The sequence below is a fragment of the Amblyomma americanum genome, chromosome 8 (assembly GCF_052857255.1).
Source record: "Amblyomma americanum isolate KBUSLIRL-KWMA chromosome 8, ASM5285725v1, whole genome shotgun sequence".
In the NCBI taxonomy this organism is placed as follows: Eukaryota; Metazoa; Arthropoda; class Arachnida; order Ixodida; family Ixodidae; genus Amblyomma; species Amblyomma americanum.
The window spans coordinates 41077483-41089603 of NC_135504.1; the positions used below are offsets into that span (position 1 = coordinate 41077483).

Here is a 12121-nt window from a genome sequence, read left to right on the forward strand (position 1 = left end):
GCTGCCACTGGTACGCTGCAAGAAACTCTGGAAGAAAATCTCAACCACACCCTCGATAGGAGGCATTTTATGGAGACGAAAATCGCGAAGATCGCCGTGTATGTGGCCCAGGAAAGCGCAAATGTAACCGACTCACTCCTTTCGACTGAGACACTTCTGACAGATTGACTTCTACAAAGGGGCTGTGCTATAATTTAACTAGCGGTGCTTCAGACTCTCTAAGAACACCCACGTGCTCGAGCACCTCCACGTTTTGAACAATGCGTGCCAGTTAGGATTTACGCTCTCAGAGCTGAAAGAAGCCATGAACAAAGCGTGTACGCACGGGACCGTAACTGGCATAGTTTAAATGGCAGCTACATGTGTTTCTTTAACTTTAAACTGTATCCGGATGTTTCCAGCGATTAATTCCACATAGTGTACCGGAAGGATGGTGAAAAAATTTGTTTCACTATCTTAGCCTCATGCTCTTGTGGAAGATGCGACTGTGTGGTGCGAAAAGTTCTTAGTATCCTTTATGTCAAATTCTTCGTTTTCATAAATTTGTTTGCTTAGATTTGGTGCATCGGAATGATTTGAGCGTTTTTGTTTGTCCTTATGCTTACTGCAGCATTTATAAAAAAATTCTTTCTTTTCCTGTTTACATCTTAGGCAAAGCGCTCCTGAACTTGCCCAGTGGGGTCGCGAACCGACAAGTCATGTTTCATTACAGAGAACTAATTTATTGTTAATTAAATGGAGTGAATATTTAGACATAAGTGATAAAATTACAACACAATTATATATCATGCGATCGTCACGAACTCCGCAATGGTGCTCGACAGCTGAAATACTGAATAATTTAAATGTCTGCTTACTGAAGGTGGCACCAAACGCAAAGAGGTCGGCAGCCTAAAGCGCCTTTGACAGCTTCACGAGGATTATGGCATTGATGAAATAATTAACGAGCTTATTGTTGAATTCAGTAAGTCACATTTTGCTGTTTTTTTCTCCGAAAGGCAGTGTTTACAAGACTTAGGAAGCAGACCTATATGCGCTAGCGTAAGCGTTAGTCAGTACTGTGGTTAGCATGAATAACCAAAACTTTTAAGTATGACTGCCGCGCCACATTACCACAGAAAAGCTATCCAAGGTTTATACCAAGCGCTCGCGTAGCCATGTTATGAGAATTGCCAACTCAGTAATGGTCACTTCCAGGTATTACAGCATATTAAATTTTTAGCAACTCCACACGCACAAAAAGTCTAATTTGAAAGACTAGATTGACGCAGGAATGCGTGAGCGGCCTATCTGTCTGAAAGCCAGCTTCATTGTGAATGCATTTCCACGGTGAGTAAAAAGCGTCCAAAAACAAAACGTTTTGCGCATAAACGCTTTATTTGAAATCTTTTTTCCGCCGTTCTTTTTTTCATTGGGTGGAGTCTTTACCCGGTGTGCCTCAGGCGTTCATGTTACGGTTCGATTGACATTTTAATGGTAGCCTGAGATGGAAAGAAAGCAATCCCAGCGAATGGTTTGTCACGTACCGGACCACAGCCTCATCAAAGAAGGAGGTGCTCTTCTTAGTAACGATTTTGTGACACGTGACCAAGCTGCATCCTTTACGGGAGGCTTTACGGGAGTCAAACGCGGCAAAAAGCTCGAGATATTCATCCCTTTTCAAACGAGCCACGCTCCTTTCATCGTGTATGGAGAAAGCGCAAGAAGGTTATTGGCCTAGGTTATCTGTAAGAGGAGTCGTATTTCATCAACGCAGCGAGCCATGGAAAGAAAAATGATAGGTGTAACATTAAGAGACCGGAAGCGGGCAGAGTGGGTGAGGGAACAAACGCGGGTTAAGGACATTCTAGTCGAAATCAAGAGGAAGAAATGGGCTTCGGCAGGGCATGTAATGCGAAGGCAAGATAACCGCTGGTCTTTAAGGGTAACGGAGAGGATTACAAGGGAAAGTAAGTGTAGCAGGGGGCGGCAGAAGGTTAGGCGGGCTGATTAGATTAGGAAGTTTACAGGCAAAGAGTGGATGCAGCTGTCAAAGGATAGGGTTAATTGGAGAGACATAGGAGAGGCCTTTGCCCTGCAGTGGGTGCAGTAAGGCTGATGATGATTTCGTCAATAACGACCTGGCTCACAAAAACTGCAGCAATTCAAGTCTTAATTGCTTCTAAGACACCCGGAGCCATGTTACCTATATAAGCTCTAAAAAGCTCCTTACACTCTGTATAACTGCACCGAAGGAGAAAGTTTCGGGAAGAAGTTCGTCAAATCAAACATCGCCACAACGTACTCAATTTCACAGAAAAATTCTGCGTTTTGTAGCTTTTCTTGAACGTAGGCGCTGGTGAAGCTCTATCGGACCTCTCTACAAGAAAAAAAGACTGCGTAAACGTCGTTGATATCTTGAGCTCGAACCTTGGCAAATAATAAAGATGCGTTGAAAGCATAAATATTACGCCGTTTTTCTCATTCTGACGGAGGCTTTTCCGTGGAAGGACTCAACAGTGCTCGTAAAGCTTCACGACCAACTGTTCATAGGCGAAGCGCTTGCCGCGTCGTGGGAGTTCTTGGGTCGTTGTGCAAAAAATAGCGATGAATTTCTTCTAGTTTCAACATCTTCCGAAACATACGAGGGCTGGAAACTATGGGCGAGAACAAGTCATCGCAGCCTACGATGCCTTGTGATCTTGTGCTCCTGGCGCTACCATGTGACATCGTTGTCCGTCAGTAACGATCCTACGGTACTGAAGCAACACCTCATGGACGTGTTACAACAGTAACTAATACAGAGCTAGAACGTTTGTTTAAGTGTCTGTGAGATGAAAGAGAAAACCTCGAGGAGAGCTATTTGGTTCGAAGTGAATACGAAAGTCGGCCAGAATAAGCGGCAAACGAGTATCAGAGAGCTAGTGAGGCGCGACGCATGGTATTATTACTTCCGGGGAACTTTGTAAGGGTTGATTGCAGGGGAGTAGCTGAACAGGAACGGGACAGAAAAAACAAGCGCTATGTCCTTCCGCTATTGCACTGCTATGCTACAATAAATGCCCACCAACTCACCGAAATTACAGCTTTTGTTGAAGGGTTTCCGTGAGCTGTGCTTTTTTTTTTTTGCAAGCGTTAGCAGCACCTCTGATCCATGCCGCGCTAAACTTCCCGTCCTGAGCTTCCTGACACCAGTCAAAAGACATCAGACGCCTTCGCGGCGCACCCAAAGTTCACAGAAAATGAGACTGCCGTGAACGGAATGCTTGTTTCACCCGCGAGACATACCTGAAGTATACACGAAAATCCAATAGGGACGCTAACGTGCGGAAGCAGTTAGTACTGACACCATTGTCTGGACATCTTTTGGAAAGAGCAGAAATAACACGTATCAATCGCATACGTGCGTCTTGGTGCCAACGTTTCATGCCTGTACGGTCTATGATGCAGGAATTTTCGATGGTTGCAGCGAGCGTACGGTTTTAATGGAACTTCAAATGCATCTCAAGTTAAAAATAATAAGGCCTAGATACGACGTGCCATGAAAGTATGATCGTGAAGCAGGTTATGGGATAGAGTAGTCGTCTCACGGGCCAGAGAGACCTCGCCATTCTTATGATACAACGACATTTATAATTGCCTTGTCACGGTCTTGAATTTTTTTACAATGACATTTATTACTCTCTGGACAAAAGTCACTTCTTATTTGTTAGACATTCACAAGAGAACGAAGAAACGGCAGTGGATTCATCACTTGTCGCGTAGCTTTAAAAAAGCAGAAGGAACATTGGAAATGAACTACTCTGCCCCAAAATTATCACGCAAGGTGCCATTGGCGTACTCAGCCTTTCAGATCTGCTGAGAACTGTCATTTGAACTCAAGTTTCCGCACTCGCCACTTACGAGATACTAGTAGTTAGGAGCTTCAAAAACTGGTGGACATTTCAAGGTACTATGGCATCCTTGAGAGCAAATAGGGTGCTGCAGACACATGCAAGTTAGACGGCGTAAGGCCAGCCTACATGGGACGAACAACCTTTTTGCGGTACGCCGGCGTATTTTCGCCAGGAAATACCCTTTATTCGTTGCAAGTGGTGCACTACATGCGAACATGGCGAGGGTCTTGCTACCCTTGCTGTTGGGGGATTTTGTCGTTTTGCTGAATGATTTGGGTCTGGCACTTGCTATAAATAACTCATAGTGCTTTCTTCGTCATAGCTTCAACTTTTCCATTTTATAACAAAACAGACGGGCGATGAATTTTCCTTATTCTTTATTTCGTTTACATTATATGAAAACCCCCTGGCTCCACTCGGAGTGCCGTTGTCGTCGTTGCTACGTTTGCCAACGATGAACTAGTTGCGTTGATGGGACATGCAACGTAAAGTCCAGAAAAATGCTTGCGTTTTCCGTATGCAAACAAGAAGGCGCTTTCCTATAGCTCTCTATTGTACACGATGCGCAATACTTTCATTGCCAGGCTCGTACAGGCGATTCAAAAGAGGCAGGTGAAAGTCGAAAGCAGCAGGGCGAGTGGCGGATCTGCACTGAAGTCCGCATTCACCCCGTCGAGTTTCCACATATTACCTATGGAGGAAAAGCTGGCGCCACCATCTATGCTAGTTTCTTAGACTCCACTTCATCCATCGCGGGGACTCCGGGAAGACGAGGTTCCGTGCTTAGCTTGGCTAGTGTTGGGCCGAAAACGTTGATTGTACCACGAAACTGGTCGCTGCGCCGTGACGCTCTCCTCTGCGTGCAGATTAAGCTATTTCAATACCAGGTTTTTCGCTTCAGTACTTTTAAGGCAAGTGAAAGTTCGGTGTTGGGCCGGAATGGAAACTTTTTCAGCATTTCTGCGAGGCTTTCCACGAGAAAAGTCGTAATTTTAGGACTGAATCCACGTTTTATGCCCTACAATAGCCAAGTAAGAAACCTCGTCTTCCCAGCATTCCTGCGCCTTGCCATGGTGGATTAAGTCTATCCCCGCCAACTTCCCTCTAATTATATTAAGAAACACCATTATTGACACTTCCGGCAAGAGGCAGGATGCCCGGCGACTCCTTAAAAGTATTAGAGGGATTAGCGTAGATGAGTCATCAAGATCGTTCCATGTGGGTCGCCGCCTACTCACCTCAGAATAGGTGCTGCAGAGCTCGAAGAAATTAAACCGCATTGAAAAGTTCAGTCCAACATTCGCGGACAAAAATTTTGAAAATTTGAAAACTGTAATATACCATTAATAAAATATTAAAAGTAATGGTTCATTATTCTGATATGTAGCAAAATATTTCTTTTAAAGTGTTTCCATCGATCGCAGAGAACAGTTAAAACTGCCACAGAAAACCAATGGGGAACGCTTTTGATGATAGCAGGAACGTTAGCAGAGAAAAATGCAAGGCCGCATTTGGATGAGCTGCGTATATATTGATTGTTATAGTGATATGTTACAATAAATAAAAAAAATTGCGTTCAGAAACGATTTTCCGCTCAAAAATGTTTTTGTCCAGAAATGTTGGGTATTTGACTTCATCAGCATGATGATTTGAAAGTGCAATGAAAGAATCAAAATTTGAGTATAACGCAGAAGCCCAATGTGCATCATACGGAGCATTCGGCATACTGTTGAATCAAGTGACTCAGAGAATTCCTCAGTAGTAACAGTGGCGAAATGTGAAAGAGGTCTTTTAGATTTGTGGCTCCTAGTCGAGGAAAGACATTGGATATTGTGATCAGTTTTTCCCGCGGCGCATTGTCCGCGGACGAAGGGTGGCACCTAGATAGAGTCCTTAGTGCTATATTGCGTAAACCATTGTTCAGGCTTTGGAACGCTGTACACTTCCTTGTGCATATATCACCGGACTTTCCGCCGTACGCTATCACCACTCACGAGCCGCATGACTGCCTGAGACAATAAAAGGTGGGTCCAAGTGCAGTAACCGCGAGGCTGCTGTTGACATGTGTACTCTGACCTCGACTGACGCGAGGCACAAAAACAACCCTGCCACGCAAAAAACAAACTGCGCGGAGCGGTTTTTCGCATCCGCGATTTTTCGCCACTTTCAAGTGCGCAATCTAGCTCTTCAAAGAGCGCTGACCAGCGTTACGAACTTCTCGCACCAGTTTCTGAATGTCGTTTAGATTTCCGATGGAAGGGTCAACTAGCAGAATTAAAGCGCATCTTCATCACGGCCTTTTTCACCCATGTTCGTCTATTTAAAAAAAAAATATACAGAACGCATGTCTTTGTACAATGCGCTTATTATTTCAGTACGAGCATCAAATTTCCTACCAGACAGAGCTTTTCAGCCCACATAGTAGTCACTTGTTAAAGTTAGTCACTTGCCTAACTGCAGAAAAAATTGATACAAAGGTAGGAAAACGTACTAAATGAACACCAACTTAATAACTAAACCAACCTTACCCGACTGAACTTCCGCATCGAAACCGCTTTTAATTTGTCAAAGTATCTTGCGACATACTCTGCCCACATTGCTTGCGAATGCGAGGCTACCAGGGCACACAATCTAAGTACAGCGTCAAAAAGAGTAGTGTTTCGCATTCTCAATCAGTAGTTTTTTTTTCGGCACTGGCGCATGTGTTCTACGCCATGGGTCGCACTGTTCAGTGCACGTTTGTCGATCGTTTCTACTCGAACAGCATTGCCAGTTACCGAGAAATGGCCAAACGCGGTTTCCAGGCCGACAGCCAACCTGACTGGCCAGTCATGCTCGTTCCAGTGGGGGCCCGTCGTAGGCTTCCTACCAGGTTAAGTGCTAGCTGGACAGCGAGCCCGGTCCAAGCACACGCGCCGAAAGTAATGTCGACTTCATCCGTCAGGCGGCATCGCAAAGGGGCAGGTGCCACGCTGGGCTCGCTTTAGAGACCAACAATCCCAAGCTGAACTCTGCACACAAATTCAGTAGCCGCTGTCATTCCAACTGCTTCACACTGCACTTTTTTGTTTTGGGATTGTTCATTTTGATAAACAATTTTCTGTCAAGGCTTTAGGAAAGCTTCATTGGCGGCTGGGTATAAAATATTACTTTTGAATTTTGAGCATACAGTGGCTTGAAAATCGAGCTGAGCTCGAAGACATTGCGAGCTAAATACGAAAACACGCAGTAATACTTGTAGGCATCTACCCAGCTACCGTTTAGTATTTGCGAACGAGTTTGTAGTGGGGCGGCCGTGAATTCTCTACCATTATTTTCATATTTGCTTTTGCGCACGCGGCTGTAATAATGGCCTAAATGTTGCCCGAGCAAAAGCTTAGGCTATACTTAAAATTTCTTCGCTCGGTCCCCGCAGAGCGCTCAGTGTGGGGGCGACTGACCAGACAAAATCAGAAAGGGCAAAAAAAGATTTCCTCTGTGCGGACAGCTGGCAACAACACGAAAATGCAGCAGGACGTGAAAAGTTGTACTAAAATCTAACGCCGAAGCTGCTGCCCGTGCAAGGCGCACAAAAAGAGGAAGCGATACGCAGAGTGCACAACGTAAGTGGCGCCACCCGTTTGCACTCATGAAACAAAAATACGAATCGGCAGTGTTGGTGCGCTCCGCCGATATCTCCCTGTGTTCACACAGGAGAAGAAAAGGCAGGGGCAGACAGCGTGAAGCGTCAGCTACAAAAATAGCGGTGAACGCCCAATCGTCTACTTTGCTGCGTCCTCATCCCTGACAATATGAGGAACCAAGTAGCCCAACAACATGAATCTCTGTTTGACCTCGTTTCATAGCAGATAATTGCAATCTTTCGTTCCCTGTGTTCTGGCCAAAGCTGTCACGTGCCTATCGCGTACGCACACATCCTGGTGCGATTCGCCAGAATTGCTCCAGGCGGCTCAACTGCTAGCTATAAAGGAGCTCTACTGGCCATTTAACACTCACCGAGAAAGAAGACACCTCCCGCTATTGTCGCACCATGTCACGGCTCTTACTCCTGCCTTTCTTTGCATTCGTAGTCACCAGTAATGCTTTGCCAGGGCACTCCAAGTACAACGACGGCGGTGAAGATGGCGCAACAAGAATCTGGGCCCTCCTTTTGGCTGGCTCCAAGGGCTACGAGAACTACCGGCACCAAGCGGACATCTGCCATGCGTACCAGGTGCTACGCAACCACGGTGTCCCCGATGAGCGTATCGTTGTCATGATGTACGATGACATCGCCGACAACCCGGAGAATCCAAAACGTGGATCAATATACAACCACCCTTTCGGACTCAACGTGTACGAGGGAGTTCCTAAGGACTACACAGGAGGCCTGGTGACCCCAGAAATCTTCCTTCAAGTACTCCAGGGTAACAAGGTGACAGTAGGTAGTGGCAAAGTTATCGCCAGCGGCCCCAAGGATCACATATTTTTCGTCTTTTCTGGAAACGGAGCTCCTGGTTTTATTCAGTTCCCGGAAGGCCAGCCATTTTTCTCCTTCGGTTTGTCTGATGTACTGAAAAGGATGCGGACGAGTGAAAAGTTCGCGAAGATGGTCATTTACATGGATTCTAGTAATGCTGGATCCATGTTCAGTGCTGATAGCAACGAATCACCGCAGGTGTACGCCATGACGGCAACAAATCCTTATGACACGTCGTACTCCTGCTTCTGGGACGCACAAATCAAAGCGTTTTTGGGCAGTCAATTTAGCGTGAACTGGATGCAAGACTCTGACAAAGTAGACCTCAACACGGAAACTATTTATGACCAGTTCATTCGTGTCCAAAAAGAAACAATTCACAGCCACGTGAGAGCGTACGGTGATATGAAAATAGCCAACGATTACGTCAGCGCATTTCAAGGTAGTCAGAATGCGAATCCAATCAATCTTCCCGAGGTTGCGTGTGCGCCCACTTCGAACCGCGATCTTCCTGTCACCGCTCTGAAGAACAAACTGGACAAAGCCGGCGACCTGAACGTGGAGAGGTCTTTGAGGTATAAGCTGAAGAAAATTCTGCGGAAGAGATATTTTCTGGAGGCGAAAATGAACCTCACTGCCTTGCTTGTAGCTCGAGAGAATGGCAAGTCGCTCCTCTCGGCCAAGAAGCCTCTCACAAATATTGACTGTTACGTAACGGCTGTGCAAGAGTTCAACAAACTGTGTTTCAACCTGGCTGAGAACCCCTACGCGTTGCATCATCTCCATGTCTTTGTCAACGCCTGTGAGCTTAGGTACAAACCGGCGGAGATCATTAAGGCAATAAAGGTTGTGTGCACTCATCCTTCTGAAACGGGCATAGTCTAAGCGAAAAGCGCCTTTTTTGGTCTCTACTGGGTTTTTCGTGCGTGATGCTTAAAAAAAAACGCAAAAATATTATCACTGCTTTTGTACCGTAGTTATACATGTATGCTTGTAAAATAGGATTTTGCACAGTCAAATGTTTTAAATTGCATTCCTCTATGTACGATTTTGTTTTGCAGTGTTTTTAGGTTTTGAATATGGAGTAGTAAGCTGAATGAATTTTTGTTTTGCATGTTATATTTTAGGAAGTTATTTTGTTGTGCCTTGAGCACGGAATTAGTGAAAATTTTAGCTTATGGCAAAGATATCTTTAGCATGTTCAAACGGGAGCTTGAAAATAAATCGAAAATATTCTCTACTTGTTTCTGTGTTCTCCAACTGAGGCTGCTCTCTGCGGTAGTCACATACGCTGTGCGAAATGCCCATGTAGGGTAATCGTTTTGAGTGTGGGGAACGGGAAATAATCAATGTTTGAAATCATTTGCCGAATTTTCCAACATTGGTATGCAGAACTTCTAGCTATGAAAGGCCACTCATTGTGTCCGACCAGAGCGACCATGGAATCCATGGCCTTCCCTCATGCTCAGCCGACGCGGTGGCTGAGTGGTTATGGCGCTCGGCTGCTGGCCCGAAAGACGCGGGTTCGATCCCGGCCGCGGCGGTCGAATTTCGATGGAGGCGAAATTCTAAAGGCCCGTGTGCTGTGCGATGTCAGTGCACGTTAAAGAACCCCAGGTGGTCGAAATTACCGGATCCCTTCACTACGGCCTCTCTCATAGCCTGAGTCGCTTTGGGACGTTAAACACCCATAAACCTAAACCTCACCCTCGCCATCATGCTAAAAAATTACCCGCCGCTCCTTCACCTTCACCCTCATGTCGGAAAACTTGCTGGCCCTTCCTCGCCCTCACCCTCACTAATAGTCGTTTTAAAACTCGAGTTATTTTTTCTCGTCGGCAGCTTCCAGCGATACTGCAAATCGTCGTTTTCATCAACTTGTTGTTGTTCAATCTGCACTTGAGATCATCGTTCAGGCCTCTCAATGTGTTTATTCGCCGTCCTACCCAAGCAGATAACAGTAATCTTTGACTCTAAGTGGTTCTCCAGCGTGTATTATCCCAGCGCCTTCTTTGTACACTGTAACCACAGTGCTCATGACGGCTTGTTTAAAAGGAACCTCTGGGCCTTATAGGTTCTGACACCGAGCAGCCATGCAGCTGTGGACACTTGCTCTCTTTTCTGACATGGGCGTCGAATTTCGGCCGCTTCATGGAAGACGTTGATACGGTGGATGCAATGTACGGACGCAGGACGAAGTTGAGGGCTATTCTTGTGGCAGGATCTAAAACGTACAACTATCGGCACCAAGCGGACATTTGCCACGCGTACCAGGTGCTACACAGGCACGGTATCCCCGACAGGCGCATTGTTGTGATGCTGTACGACGACATCGCCAAGAACCCAGAGAACCCAACTGGGAAGAAGATATAAAACCACCCAAATGGACCGAATGTGTACAAGGGAGTTCCTAAGGACTACACGGGAATACTAGTGACACCTTCTAACTTCCTCCAGATACTTTAGGGGCAGAAGATCATAGGCGGTAGCAAAAAGGTCATCGCCAGTGAAGCCAAGGACCACATCTTCATCGATTTCTCGGGCCACGGCTCGACGGTTTAGTCCATTTCCCCAATCACGAAGCATTGTTCGCGACGGACTTCGCTGCAGTGCTCAAGGTAATGCCCGCTGGAAAGAGGTACGCCAAGATGACCATGCACATGGAGGCGTGAAAATTCGGATCTATGTTCGAGAACGTCCTTCTCAAAGACATCGACGTGTATGTGACGACGGCAGCGAATCCTAATGAGGCCTCATACGCTTGCTACTGGGACGAATACAGAGATGCATACTTGGGTAACAAGTACAGCACGAGCTGGATGGAAGATTCAGACGCACAAGATACCCGAATCAGGAGCATCGCTGCGCTGTACCAGTTTGTCAGAGACGAAACTACAGGGATCCACGTTATGCAGTACGGCGATGACGCGATGGGAGTTTCTAGGCGACAAGAAAAAAAGACCACTGGTTTCTCCGAAGGTTCCATGCGTTGAGACCCCGGACTGTGACGCTGGTGTAGCCGCCGTGAAGCACAAAATAGCGGCCGCCACAGATTCGGTGAAACGGAAGTCTCTGGAAGAAAAGCGCAACCAGACAATCGGCAACAGGTATTTCCTAGAGACCAAAATGGCGAAGATCGCCACGTACGTTGCACAGGAGAGCAGGAATCTCACGAAGGCACTTCTGTCGACACACAGAGTTCTGACAAACTTTGACTGCTACAAAATTGCAGTGCTCTACTTCAGTGACCATTGTTTCAGCATTTCTGAGAACACCTATGCCCTCGAGCACCTCGACGTCTTGGCGAACGCGTGCGAGTTCGGCTGCACCCTCTCGGAGGTGACGGCTGCCATGGACAAAGCTTGCACACATGAACCTGTTACAAGCATAGTTTTGAGATAGCTGCTTGTGTATCTGAAGAAAGGTCTAGGTTGTTCAGAGATATGAATTCTAAAGGGGGCGAAGAATAATAAGAAAGATTGGCAGTTTTGTTACGTTAGGAGGATGTATTTATGAAAGAGATTACTATTGAGAGTAAACATTCTTATCCGTTCTCCTCTCCTTGTTGTTGCTGTTTACAGGTATTTCATTGCTTAGATTTAGGAGGACGGAGTTCAGTGTTTTGTTTTGGCGCGTGATGCTTTACACTCTACGTTCTAGTTCTCGTTTAGTGTTTTGCTTTTAAAGCAACGCGCTCCTGCACTTTGAAAAATGTTGTGCGCAGAGATTGAAAGAATGAAACGGTGCACGAAAAATAAACTACAACGAAGAACGAGCATCACGCGCC

At 46.1% G+C, this 12121-nt stretch overlaps 2 pseudogenes; both read left to right on the forward strand.

The window, feature by feature from the left end:
- Positions 1 to 7862: 7862 nt before the first annotated feature.
- On the forward strand, positions 7863 to 9258 carry LOC144100237 (legumain pseudogene; annotated as a pseudogene).
- Positions 9259 to 10485: 1227 nt separating this feature from the next.
- On the forward strand, positions 10486 to 11843 carry LOC144102328 (legumain pseudogene; annotated as a pseudogene).
- The last annotated feature ends 278 nt before the right edge of the window (positions 11844 to 12121 follow it).